Source organism: Melanaphis sacchari, unplaced genomic scaffold (assembly GCF_002803265.2).
Source record: "Melanaphis sacchari strain LSU unplaced genomic scaffold, SCAv2.0 Contig4_pilon_pilon, whole genome shotgun sequence".
NCBI lineage: Eukaryota > Metazoa > Arthropoda > Insecta > Hemiptera > Aphididae > Melanaphis > Melanaphis sacchari.
In genome coordinates this window covers 7,195,329-7,211,221 of record NW_020271335.1, presented here as the reverse complement: position 1 = coordinate 7,211,221, position 15,893 = coordinate 7,195,329, and the positions used below count along the sequence as shown (strand labels likewise).

Below are 15,893 nucleotides of genomic sequence, written 5' to 3'. Positions count from 1 at the left end.
AAAACCGATACCATGTAGCGCGCGGTCACTGGCGCATGTTCCGGTATTGGGTTATCAGGATGAGTGTTTTGCGCGGCTGCCGACTTGCCGGATGATGGTACTGAGTGCTGGCGCCTGCCATGCTCGCGCACCAAATTGCTCAGCCCGCGAATTTTCTTAGGGCGGCGCTTTTTCTGCAGCGCGCTTTGCAGCCAGAAAGCTGCGGTAAGCTCTCCGCGGCGCTGCGCGTTTTGTCGCCGGGCGCCAAAGCCGCCGAACACCACGCCGCCAGCTGCTTTGCTGCGCTGCTACTGGCGGCAAGTCTGGTGCTGCGCGTCTTCGCTTCGGTCATGGAATGGGCCGCCAAGTACACGTTCACCGCGTTCTCGCATTCAAGCAAACAATCACACACCACAACTTCGTATCATTACATATATTAAAATAAGGTTTTTCGTTTTGTTCATAACCGTGACTACAATTGGCACCTACCATCATCTACCATAATACGCCAATGTTTTTATTGCTCAGCATAATTTTTCAAACTTTTAATTTTTGGCCATATTTAGCCATCGTGCAGTATTACTAGTGTTTTAGAATACGGTGGTATGTATTTCTTTTGCCGTCAGTTGGTTTCAAAGCTACTGTATAGTTATATAATTCATCGTCGAGTATATTTTATTTATACATTTTTGATTCATTTACGTCTAGCAAAACAGTTTTTGTGGTATTGCACCAGTAGACCCATATTTTGAAAATTTATTTATTTAAAATACATATTTTTAATACATATTTGTTGGATAATATCTGTGTATTAATGCTGTAATAACAGCCATTATTTAGTAGACACGACAAAAAGTAGTAATTGTAGTATTTTTAGTAATAAAATCATTTCGGTGATTTACGACTTATTTAAGGTTCTATATGTTAGATGTTTAGCAACAAATTTCAACAATAGAAAGGGTAACTGTTTATTATTTTTATAATAATAGAAAAAGTAAAAGTCTACTTTTTATACTAAAACAACATATATATAAGTAAGGGTAAATTAATGTTGTATCTTAAAAATAGAACTATCATAATCGTACGAAAACATTATCGACATGCTGTTTTTATTAATAATTTTGTATGTCGGTTACAATATAAAGAAATTAATATTTCAAATAAAAAGAATAATTTATAACTATTGAGTAAATTTTTCTATAACAAGTGCACTATACAAAAATTTTGACACGTTTTGACAATCACAATTAAAAAGATATTTGCTTATCTTAAAAATAATTTTTACTATATTAAAAATCTAAAAATATATAAATATTACGAGTATTGTGAATTTAAAAGCTAATCATTCATAAAATAAATATGACACAATCAAAATATTTTTTAAGCTAAAATTTAAAATATAAAAGATAGTAAATTATGATTTTTATAATGAAATTATTTTTCACATTTTTAAAACTGTTTGAATAAATTGTCTATTAACTAGTATATTTTGAAGAAGTAGATTTTTGTTTTAAAACATAAAGGAAATGATTAATTACAACTAATAAATAGTGCTGTTTTCTACCAATTAAGCGTTAATATTTTAACGTCAAACCATTAAATATAAATATATTTTTAACACATAATTTTCTTAAGAATATAACATGAGATTTCGCTTTTAAGTAAATAAATTTTCAAAATATGGGTCTAAACAGGTGTAGTAAAAAAAAAAAAATTTTGTTTTTACTGAATAATAAAATATATCAAGAAAAAAAAAAAATAATAATAGATAAAAATCACTTACTCGACTGATGGATTATTATAATATAATACAGTGACTTTTGATCGACTGACGGCGAAAGTATACTGTAGTGTTCCCTGATTTTTCGTCAATACTGCGGTGAGCAAATATACGTTAGAAAAAAAAAAAAAAAGTTTTAAAAAAAAAAAAAAAAAAAAAAAAAAAAAAAAACCGAACGAAAATAAAAAAAGAACCGGTGGCGTATTATAGTAGATGATGGTAGAACACCGAGTGTATGATCCGCGAGTTGTCGAACGAAACGGAAAAAAATATATTTTAAATAATAATATTAATGATACGAGTTTGTGGTGTGTAATTGTTTTAGCGGGATCACGCGAGGAACGGAACGAGAAGACGACGATGTGCCGGCATTACGTTCGCGGACCGAGTGAGAGACTGGCGCGGCACTTAAGACTTACGCCGCCGCCGGTGTTGGCTGTGGCGGTGGCGGCGGTGGCGGTGTTCGGCTGACTTTGGCGCCCGGCGACAAGACGCGCGCGGCGCCGCGGAGGGCTTTACCCGCAGCTTTTCCGAGCAGGCGCGCTGCGGAAAAAAGCCGCCCTAAGAAAGAGACGCGTGGGCTGGCGGTGTTGGTGCGCGGGCAGCGGTGGGCCGGCACTCGAGCGCCATCTGTCCGACCGGTTGACGTACGCGCAAAAACACTCGTCCCTGATGGCCAAACCACCGGGACTGCGACCGCGCTAGTGACCGGCGCTACGCTCAGAACGTCGTCGCCGTAACCGTTCTGCGCCGACCTATCATCAGGAAAACGACGATAATAATAATAATGCAAGAATGATTCTATGAAATGAATATTAAATGATGTACTACGAGCTTATGAAGTACACTATATAAATATTTTATGGAATTTATAATGTATTATTTTATGATATCTATTTCTCTAATGTAATACTTAAATTTCGAACAAAATTTGTGATTCCGATTTAGCTTTTTAGGTCTGTCTTAATTCACCAATTTTCAATTGTCAGGCGTTAGCTAGTAGCCCACTATTATTAAATAACTTTAATGTAAAACAAATGAAGAAATTATCAGCGTTCCTACGCAGGTTTTAGATTTTCAACGATATTTCAATTTTTAAGCAGGACATGTGTATGAAAATACACAAATTCAACTTATAAATGCTCATAATTCGTTTTACAAACGGTTTATATTTTTACCTTTGAATTAGATATTTGAATAACAGCTGTGTTAATAACAGAAACTTAAATTTCCTCTACAATATTAACTCTATAACAACTTAAAATTAGTTTAGCTAAACGCAAATTTTCCAAGACATTTTATGCTTCCAAACGATCAAATATGTGGGTGTGATGACGATCTCTTAATATCGAGAAGATAGATTGTTAGATAGAAATAACTACATTGCATGAATGTTCTAACACTATAAATTTTAATCGCAATGTGGGGTTTAGTGCAAGAAAGCGTATGCCTTGTACATACATAGGTCTAATAATATCATAATACAATATAATATGTGTAAAAAAACAACCACAATATTTGTTTCAAGTTCTTTGAGTTATTATTCGTCATTCAAAATGCAAGTGTTTATTTTTTGCCATTACAGACGACATTATTTTGTAGAATTTGATAGATTTTTAAATAATTAATTCGAGTGCTAAATAATATAAGCATATTTTTTTGCATATATATATATTCAAAACACCGTATTAGATTAAATTTATTCAAATCCGTGTGCAAATGATATAATTTTATTTCGTAGTGTCCGTCCATTATTAGATAAAGTGCATCATTACGCATCTTCGTAACGTTTTATTTAATTTTTTAAGCGATAAGGCTGGCCAATTTTAGTATAATATATTTACTATAATCTGGAATTCAGATGAGTGTATATTGCACGAGAATTATGACTATATATATATAATATTAAATATACCAAACTAAAATAAAACAAAAGTATGTATTCGGGAGTTCCGTAAAATATTAATAAATTCGTTTCTTTAAAAGTCGCTAAATATTTATCTGTTCGATGACATCATTACAGCAGTTAAATATCAATAAATAATAATAAATAGTATAGGTACCTAGTACTTATTATGTTACTTACAGCAATTATAATTATGATTATTATGTTAATATAATGAATTTAATGTCTTACATATAATACAATATTTTCTATTTTTAATTTGTATACATTTAATAATTTGACACCAATCTATCCACATAATCACTAACAAGTAGTAACAATGTTATGCATTGATAAATTGTCACAGGACATTTATAGTTTACATGGTGTGATTTATGTGTAATATAATAAAGTTATTTATTTCGATTTTTTAAATTACAATAACACATAAAAAAAAAAAATAATAAGATGATGTGCAATTTACTTTATATTTATGTAAACCGTATAATATTATATAGTTATGTTACTCAAGTCTTGAACAATTGTCAAATAATAATTTATTCAGTAAATTTTATTAGATTATTATATTATTATAGGTACTAATATATCTACAGTTATAGAATATAATAGGTATAATATCAAATAAATTCATGGTAATTTTAAAAATAAACCATTTGTTCTTTAGATAGATATTTAATACCAATATATGTTGGATGTATATTATGTTCCAATACATATGTGCATACTTTTAATAATTATTTGTGTACAAATAAAAATAATAGTATGGCCTAATGCTGAGTTTCAGCTTTCAAGTTTTAATGTAATAATTAATATCATCATATACCCAATAAATATACTCTTTGTGTACTTAGCGTTTTATCGCAATAAGGATTTTCTGGTTTTAATAATTACAATTATATTCATTTATTTTTATTTAAAATATTTCCAATGAATTTCTGATATCTGTCCTCTAGAATAATTTTTAGGTAAATCAATATTATCTATATATTGTAGTCGCAGTCATATAATATATTATTTGATCAGATTAAAATATAATTCATCAAACTGACAGTATTCAGAAATACATATATGTTATTTAATATATTCTTTTATTCATAACATATTTTAATAATAATTATATTATTAAATTTATTTATGCTTATAGAAATTGTATGAGTAAAGCGTAAATAATAAAATAAATAATGTGTATTAAAAAAAAAAAACCATATTATTCAAAGATTAAAATACACGTAATATATAATTATTTACTCTTTAAAATAATTTAAAAACATGTGATATCATATTTATAATTTCAGATTCAGTGTAATAGAAGTTTATACGTAATAAATTCGTTGGTGTGTTAATGATATTAGAATATTATTGTTTTATTGGAATGAATCGATCGTCTTAGTGTAAGGGGATCCATATAGGCAACATCAAGACTTTTGTGCTATATAAGCCGTATACACGGAGTTATTGTATGCGAATCACCCTACCGTGAAGTCACCCTTGACTGGTGGTAATTCGATATCTGCTACTTAGCTGTCTTCGTTTACCACCATTTCCGGTTAAAATCCAATCCCTACCTACCCAAAATTTAAACTTAACTATGTCTAAATACCTATTTATGTATTGTTATTAGATATGATTAAAGTATTATGAATAATACATGTTTTATCCAATAAATAACATTTTTTTCATAAGTTTCTTAAGAAAAAAAAAAATTAAAACTTAAATTTAAGGCGTATAATCTATACGAATGATTAACAATTTTTTTTATCATTCAAATTTTAATCAAATTATTATCAATAATTGACATTTGTTTTATCTTAAGCTAATTTTAATTAATTACGAAAAAATACGTTTACTGAAATTTTACTTTCATGTGTCATAGATTTAGTATTTATTTTGCTACAATTAATAATATTTTTTAAGCCTTTTATTTTGCTTACAAAGTATGGTTATTAACAACATTTTTGATACGTTTGTTTTGATTTGTTATGCATGTATAATATTATATCATTAAGATGTATGAACTACACAGATATTTTTAACTAGAAAATTTTAAATTCTAAACTATTATGAATTTTGTAACTAAGTTAATCATAATAATAACACTTACTTTTAAAATAAAACATGTAAGTAGGTGCTGATTATATAGTAGGATAAGTATGCTCATTCCCATTTTTATTTTAATATTATGAATTAATTCAAATTTCAATTTTTGAAATTTTTTAAGTGTATTTAACCTAATCTTACTACATTTTAAAATACTTTCGAGAATCTTTTAATACTTAAAGAATTTTATGTGGTGATACAAACACATTTTTTTCGAATAAACACGATTCTTTTAAGTTTTAAGTGCAAATTATTAAGCAGAGAATTCTTATAAAAATGTTGACGTATTAAAATAAAAATTTGAATGAGTAGTTTCTGAGTTATTAAACTTTATGTACTATGGTAAATAAATCTTTTACTAAAGTCCTTTTTACATAAGATAAATATAATATTTAGTTCAGGACTTATTTTATTCATCATAAAATAATTAATCATTTTAAAATTATTACGACAATCATATATTTTAAACCTATTATCAAAGGTCTTTATTCTTTAGTATCTATTTTAAAGTATAATAAATTAAAAACTTGTGTTTGAATTTTATTTAATAATCGCATCAAAATTTATAAATAAATTATTCTCTTAAGTCGCGTTAAAAATATAGTCCTAAGAAGTAAGATTTCTAGAAATAATAATATTAGTAATTAATAAACGCAAATTAGAATGTACATATTAGGCGAATCACTCTGTATAAATCCATAAAAGTCATGATAGAATTTGAATTTTACAGATCGAAAACACAAAATCATGATCCACTCTGAAAACGATATCGTATACTCATGTATTAAATTACGCGTGAAAAATATATTATTTATAAATAAATAAAGAAAATATTAAATACTGTAAATAGTTAAATATTAGAAATATGTGATAAAGCTAGGTACTTGGTATAATAATAATAAATTAATTCTTGTTAGCTATTAAATTTTATCTATATAAATTTAATACAATTTATTTTATTAATTAATTTATCTCTGTAAAATAATATAAGAAAATATTTTTATGGATTTGCGATTGGCATTGACATCGATTACAGGAATTTGAAAGAAATATTTTTACACGGAAGTTTATTGAAAATATGTATTATACGACTTACTGGACTTAATCTTTTAAGGGCTGTGCGCGTTTAAAGAATCAATTAAAAAAAAAAAAAATTTGAACGGTTTTATAATTACGTAATATTGCAGCAATGAGTAAATGATTTTAATTAATACTATGCGTCTATTCCTATCGACAAAATAAGAAACATGTGGCACTAATAAAATTCAAAACTGATTTCTTCAAATGGAAACACAACAGAGATTACTTTTGTCCATCACTATAGTTTATTTAAATGCCGAAAAAGAGTTCGAACAACGATCGTTTCTGATGTGCACGATATACCGTATCTCACAAACCGAAGAGATCTCAGTGGAAATCGGACTATTCACACATTATTATGATGGATATCTTACATGTTATGCATAACGTTACACGGTTAAGATACAGTGAATACGGCGTATTTAATAACCTAATAGGTTTCTATAAATAATATCGTAATAGTATTAATCGTGCTCAATGTAATAGCAAGACTTACCGACAAGAGGACGTGTATCGGACGATCGGACGGTCGCGGACGTGGAAAAAAATAAATCACCGTCAGCGAGTTAAAGCGATTGATTTTGAAAGAGCACTGCGCTGCAAATAATAATTATTATAATAATTGCGCGAACGCGATTGTGTCCGCACCGATGGCACCAATGGAAGAAAAAAAAGACTTTACGGATCCGGACCGGTCGTACCACGGTTACTCGCACGTGCGCCGTTCGGTCACTGCAGGTTGCCGGTGGTCCAAGGAAGTCGCGCACGGGGTGTAGTCAGACGACGACTAACAAGACGGACCCGACGCAAATATATGCATAACATCGTCACGGAGTCGACGGCGAGGAAGTCGTACGTACGCGCGCATATTATTATTATTATTATTTTAACGGTCTCCGGAAGATAAGATACGGCTGCGGCTGCGGTGCGTTAGGGTTGACGTCACGGGCCGTCGCGCCGCCCCTCGCCGCGTTACGGACAACGATTTCGGCGGCGGCGGCGTTCTTTTCTCTCCCAGAAAAGACTCGCGTGGGCGCTGCCGCCGTCCCGCTCGTCATCCTTATTCCACTGTTATATTAGATTATTATTATTTTACTAGCACGCGCTCGTGTTGGCCGTGGTCCGGTGAGTTTCCTCGGGCTCGCGCGTGACACGCGTCCGTGGACAGAGGAGCCGTTAAAAAAAAAAAAAATAAATAAAACATAATATTTTCGTTGAAATAACAATAATACTTGAGACGTCGGGTAAACGGGAGACTTAAGGATAGAGTACGAGTCGTAATGATATAGCTACGACGGTTGAAAACCGACTAAGAAAACATCAAACGGTTTTCTCGTATCATATAGGTAGCTAAAATTTTAATGATATACTCGTATAATATATACTATAAAGATGTGTGGTGTGTGGCGAAATGATAATATTATTACACTACTCGTAGCTATACATATAATATTGTTGTTATAGTTTTTACTGAATTTCTCGCCTAGGTCGGCTTTGAAGTAGGTTTACATTATATATTTGTTATGTTATATATAGATATTATTGTCTAAACATAAATAAAACAAGACAAGTGTCTACTTGGCTACTTATGTACGGATCTTCGTTAGTTCATTTATTATTATAACTTAATACAACTAAGAATTTATTGTTAGAATTTTGTGGCTCTATAAAAATTAAAAAAATGCTCAAAATATTATTATTATTTTATCTTAAATTTAATTTATAGCATTAATCTCTATGATTACATCACTAAAAAAAGTTATTGAAAACAAAAAATAAGGTTAAAAATAAAAATAAAACTCCAGAATAGCATAAAAAATATAACTACTAGAAAAACAAAAAAAAAAAAAAGCAATACACACAAAATATGTATGTAACTTGTAAACGTTGTGAATTTTGTTTTACGTTATAGATGAATTGAATTCATACTCGATATATACTTCTCGTATTGAACCAATAAAAAAAAAAAAATATCTTAATTTTTACAAAATCCGAACTTTATACTTTTAAGTATACTGTATAAAACTATATTTTAAAAAAACAATTTTACGAATAGTAAAAATATATTATATTTAAAATTATAATTATTAGAGTAAAAAAAAAAAAATCTTCTGAAAATATTTTAAGGGGCTAAAATTAGACTAACTATGCCAATGTCTATAGTAATATTTTAGACGATGTGTCTTGATTTCAGTACAATTGTCAAGTACTTAAACCCTAGCTGTTATTCTATATACATGTATCTAGCACGTGCCTCATTGTTCATGCACATATAGTCGTGCGTAACCCTTAAAACACAATAACTCCCTTCTACCTACGAATAAACTAGATTCGATGCTATTGTCAACGTAACACGAAATTTCGTATACGACATAGTATTTGGATACTGGTCCAGCATGGATCTTTATTTGGGAATGATCGATCTTCGTTCTATAGTTAAATACTCAATATTAACAAAAAGATACATGCAATGTTTTATAATTTTAAAATTAAATTAAAAATTTGATTTACAAGTTACGTATGGTGTGATGTACTACAAAAAATTATACATATATTAAAATTTAAAATTATTAAATGTTTTAATACATACGTAAGCATAGAGAGCTACAGTGAACTTTTTAAATACCACATTTTAAATACTTATATGCTTTTATTATTTTTATATTTTTGAGTTTTGAAACTCGCTTGAGGTAGATGAAATTTTTTAAATGAGAACCCCATCTTTTTGTTAATTTTATTTCAACTAGGTACTTGTTTCAATTTAAATTTTACAGTATTTATTAGTATTTTCAAAAAATTACCTATAAAAAATACTCCTAATTGTCCAAAGTAAAGTCTTCTTAAAAAAAAGACATAAAAATTAATGGATTTTGAAATCTCTGAATGGCTTTTGAGTAGATACACTTTAAAGTTTCTTATACTAGAATTTAAATAAATGCATAATTGGACAGTGTCCAATGAACACATAAAGTCATGTAATAATTTATATTACTGTATAATAGTTATATTTTAATTATTAAGTTAATTATTTATCAGCAATATGTCGATTCATTTCTAGAAGTGATACGGAAAGTCGGCAAGTAGTGACGAATATATCATTATGGTGACAGTCTTTGTTTATCAACCACCGCGTGATTCGAGTGGTTTCTCACGACTATTGAAAAAACGAGAACGACTTGACATCCGGTTCCGGAAGATACGAGTGAATATACATTTACACGTAAAAAAAATTGTTCTTATCAAAAATATTGTTCTATTTAATGTAGCAATACATGATATGCTTATAATTTAATGGTAACTTAGTTTAAGTATAAATTATACGTATAATAATATAGTATTGTGTTAAAAACTTTTAAACATGAGGAAAGAAAAGTACAAATTAATTTTGTGAAGTGTTTGAATTTATTTTTTACATATATTTAGAAAAAAAAGAATACGAGTGGCTATGGAAGTGCCTAGTCCATAAAATATCTCGTAAGACTATTCAAAATATTTAGTAAATATGTATAAATATTTTGCAAGTTTATAATACTTGCTGGTTATCCAACTGCGGATAGTATCTTGCTTTTGTTATACGATTATAATGTGTTTTTAGTGGTTAATAATTATTAAAACAAATTTCACAGAAAAATTTTAAAAACTACGTATCCGATATATTTCATTCTATTAGTTATGTGCCATATGAAAAACATTTATGTGATAGCAATGGTAGAACTCTTTCTATTATGGGCATGGCGTTTATGAGAAAAAATTACCAATATTAATATTAAATAATAATGAATAAAAATAACTAATATTTTTTGTTTTTTAATAATTTAATATTTGCAATTCTCTTTTTATTTACTAAATAAAAAAAAAAAAAAATCAACTTTTGTCGACTAGTTGATGATAATAATAATAATAATAATAATAAAAGTGAGAGACTATCGTAGTCTTTTTGATTCGATATTCCGGAAATATGATAGGTATTGATAATATATTAAACGTACATGAGTTAACTATTACTTTACCTGCTAAAACTGTGTTTGGCTATTATTTGACGTGTTTAGCTTTCGTGTAGAAATTATTCCATAATTATTTTACCGATAAACCATAATTTTCCATATTTTGTATAGGTATCTATGTCATCATGAGGAAAAAAACATTGGAATTTTTTATCTATCGTATTAATCGCAGTTATACGGTCACAAAAGTATACTTAAATATTATGTATCTATATACAGGGTGAATCACCATGTATGTGATGTCCATTATTCCTTTTAATAATGAATCTATTTAAATTCTAATAGTATAAATAAATACTAAATAATAAATATTAACTCCAATATTAGTTATTAGTTATTGTATATTTTTATAAAATAATTTTTGATGACTTTTGCCCTTAGTCAATAGCGTAACTGGGATTTTTTTTAGGGGGGGGGGGGGGGGGGTATTTTTTGTAATAAAATGTAACTAATGAAAGATTTCATATTTCCTACAATGTAGTCACAAATTATTTCAATGAATTATAACATACGTTTAACTTTCAAATAATTATAATGCAAATATTAACATTAATATTTATATCAGTCTATAATGCCTAATCTGTGTGCACCGTTTAAAATGAAGTTTATCTTAAACCGTGGTAGTGTATGACTATGGTATAACAGAATACATTTTACCACGACCAAATGATTGGACCGATTCCTATATTACAAAAATATATTTTTGATATAAATAAAGTAAAAGGGGGGGGGGTGTTTTAGCCACCGCTCTTAGTATATACATTTTAATTATCTTCTCAACAAAATTTCATTTGAAAATAAGAATTTTGTGACATCACAGGACACTTGAGCATACTTGTGATTCACACTGTATGTATTATTTTGAAGCATATATTGGGAAATTAGTTTTTGTAGATATAATTACGATATTATAAGGCAAATAGGACATTTTTTTGTCAATATTTAATGACGTCTCCTTGTCCAAAAAGGGTGCGTTCGTTTTTTTTTTTTTTTGTCATGATGACCTTTGCGTACCTACCTATATTTAATATTTATATACATACGTATTAACACGTGTGAGAGGAGGTTTACTGTTGTAAATTTATAAAATAAAATATAATATTTTACACACGATTATAAACTACCTACATTTTAGCTGTGAACACGTTTATGTAAGAAATGCGAATGATGGCCAAGAAACATATATGAGGATAATAATTTTTATAGTTTTTGATTATCATTACAGTGATGCATATCATCAATAATACAATATTTTATTAACTGTGTGTTCTAAAGATTCACGTAATCAAAAAAATTTAGTATAGTATAATTTATTCTTCAGATGAACTTGTGATGAGGTGATTCATAAATACCTTATTGTTGTAGCGTAAAAGAGTTGTCTGTGGCACAATCTAAATTTATTTGTTTATTATTTTATAAGATTTTAATAGAAGTTATTGTACATTTTTTCGTGTTAAATATATAAAAGATATAATAAATTGTACGAATATCTATTACACTTTGAATTTCCTATTTCTGTTTGATTTTTTTAAGGAAATTATACTACTCATAATACATTATAAAAATGTATTGAGATATCTTTTGATTTTATTGATTTGATATTAAATTAAAAACTAAAAATAAACACGAATAATTAAAGCTATGCCATATTATTCGTTATCTAAATTAAACTAAAATCATTGAAGTATAGGTGTGAATTATATCAGTTTTGTGAATTTTATATATGTATTAAATTGATATTCTAAAAATATTTAAAATAATAAATAAAAATTTTGTTAAAAATCCATATTACTATTTCTCCTTATTTTACACTTTAACAATATTAAATCACCGTAATGGTTTAGGAAATTGCAGGTTTTTGTTGATTAAATGATAAACAAAAGAAATCTACATTAATTTGTTTAGTTTCATTTCAGATTATGGTGAGTATGCAGTGACAATTAGTTATTGTAATTAAAGTTATAAATATTTATTAATACGATTTTAATTTAAATTATTACTTTTTTATATTAACGGGAAAAGCAAAATTATTTTTGTGGATATTTCGTAAAATTATTTAGTTAATAATTTAAAAACCAACTAATTAGATAATATAATATTAGTTAATGTTCATAATTGTGTTCATTTATATATTTTTTTATATCTATTTTATAGGTAAAGTTTGTACCAACTGCCAAGTATTTACATACGTTTGATTTAATCTTATATTCGGTTTTCGTCTTCTCAATTGGGATAACCATTCATAAATAAGATTTTGACTATAAATGTATGATTATTTCATCAAGTAAACGAAGAATAAGATAATATTGTTTACATTATGTAATATATAAATTGAATAGGATGCAGTATTTAATAAATAAATGTAAACATTCGATTTTCGTTTCAAATAACATACTTTATAATCTACATATTATTTTATTAGATTATTATACATTAAAGTTTATAATTCTGTTTGTATATAAACGCACGATCATATAATAATAATAAAAATGCCGCAGCAGATGTCTCCTGATACGATAACATATTATTATTATCAACATATCTTTCGCGTACCTATACTTGCCGCGCAATTCGAAAAATTCCCTAGAAAAACGTCGCCATTGCTCAACAAGAGCACATAAAATAATAAGTCGTCGTAATCCAGAGTCGCGACGTTATCGTCGGGCATTTCACGATGTATTGTATAATAATATGCACTACCGGGCGAGCTATAAATCACATCGACGGAGATATATATTAGCAGGATTATGGTTATTATTACTGACGTTAAAAATAAAAATTATAATATTTCATTTTATCTATAGTCTGCGTCGTCGTCACCATCGCTACCGCTGTTGGGTTAAAAATGCGCGATTAAGTGTGGTTTGAATGGTGTGATAATATTAATAATGAAGTATAGAAACTTTTCTAAAAACATTTAAATATATTCTAATTATTGATGACTTAAATATTGACTTATTTTTTCCTTGAAAATTATACTGTGATCGTAAAGGAATTGTTTCTCATTAATGGAAGAAATGTACGCGTATTTATAAAGTAATTCACCATTTTAAAATTTTCAACATTAGTTTGAAACCGGAATTTTTGTTTAAAACGTGATTTAGCTTCTTTGCGAGTAGTTTGTATTTGAGTAGCTTAATACATTTTATAATTTGTTAATGTTATTATGTGAATTTTACATAAATTTTAATAAATCAGACTAATTTTGTTTTGAAAGTGTTATAGATTCAGGTATAAATCCAAAGTTGGATTTTTTAAATCTAAAACTGCTTTGTAAGTTTTTTTTTTTAAATATGCTAAAATATTTTGTTAACAGCTAGACAATACGAACACGCCGTACATAATGATCTAATAACAAGTAAAAAACCTTATAACTTATAAAATAACGTTTTATACCCCAAACAGGATTTTTAGTCTTACTCTGCTAAAAATACATCTACTTAAATAATGCTTGAAGTCCCTAACCTAATATTTACATACATACATACATACATATACATATATATAAGGTTAAAGATATGTAATATAATTATATTAGATGCGCAATACTGCAGTACGGTTGCTGCAGAGGAAATGTAGCTATTATTATTATTTTGTTAGATATCTTGAGCCATCCGGTGTGTATATTATATTATTATGTGGTCCGTTTATCTATTTTTTCAAATGTAAAACATGCGATACGATACGTCTGCAGATTGTGTGTGGCGTGTCAGACGGAGATGAACATGAGCAGTGAGCACACATGACACGTTATGATACTGTGCAACAGTGTCGTTTGCGGTGGCGGGTCCTTACGAGGCGATAACACGCGCGCCCAAGCAAAACATGCTATGCGATGTTAAAGTAATGTACACATAAAACACGATATCGAGAAGCGACGAAATAATGAAGAAATAATAAAAATAATATTATAATATATTATATTATAAACATGCGATACATATTGCTATTATACACAAATAGCTTGTCACCGTCGTCGTTGATTCTGTCAAATTATAACCATATTATATGATATGATTTACACACGCTTAAATGTCGTCATCTGGTGCAGAATCACCGCCTCTCCGTGGGAGTCCAAAACGAGAGAGTGGCGGCGGCGGTGGTGGTCTTATCACGCCCATGTCTTTTCGAAAGCCGATAGCGTATGTAATCGATACGATACGTATTTAAAATGCTATTATCGTTGTTTTATTATTGATGTACACATTTTAATATTTTATTATACATATATACTATAAATAGGTCCTGGTGATGGCATTTTTTCTCATCCTTTTCAACACGTAATCTTCGTTTGTAGTGGCGTTGACGTGTATCCCGTGATATATAATTCCTACGATACATTTAATATTTATCGCATAGAATTAACACGTTTCGATATGAAACGATTTTGACTGAAACGTAGCATAATTTTATATTATATTATTATCAAATCAGTTCACTATATAAAAATCGTAAGGATCGCATGAATAGATATATTTTTTATTTTAATATATATATACATATATATTGTATTACACACTTATGATATGTAGTTTCACTTGTATATCGACAATTTTGAAGAGTGATGATGAGCGAGTAAGCTGAAAATAAATTTATCTTATATCCTTTCTTAGGGTTCAAGTAATCTATCCATATCAAATTACATCAAAATTGGTTCGATGATTTAGTTCGGAAAACCTAGCTTACAGATAAAAATATTTATGTATTTTTAGCAGTATTATGCAGATTTGAATTATTTATGCATTTTATAATATAAATAAGTAGCTTAAACATAGGTACTATTATTTTTTTTTTAAATTTAAATTAACTCATAAATTATAATAATTTTTTTGTTTAATATATACACATACGTATTATGTTAAACACAGGATACATATTATACGAGTATTGTATTATTATAAAATTTGTAAATTTGGCAAAAAAAGAACTTAACATTGTGGCAATATTGAACATTGAATTATATATATATATATATATATATATATATATATATATGTTATATATGTTTATCTTATTAGATATATACATTATTATAGTATACTTTGAT

General features: G+C 28.2%; 1 protein-coding gene across 1 annotated transcript in view; it reads right to left on the bottom strand.

Moving 5' to 3' along the window:
• The window catches only part of LOC112598700 (homeobox protein prospero-like), a 50,889-nt gene extending 43,458 nt beyond the window's left edge, over nt 1-7,431 (bottom strand). Inside the window, exon 1 of the mRNA XM_025345243.1 lies at nt 7,339-7,431. The gene's annotated coding sequence lies outside the window, so the exon portion shown is untranslated. The remainder of the gene's footprint in view (nt 1-7,338) is intronic.
• Between the last annotated feature and the right edge of the window lie 8,462 nt (nt 7,432-15,893).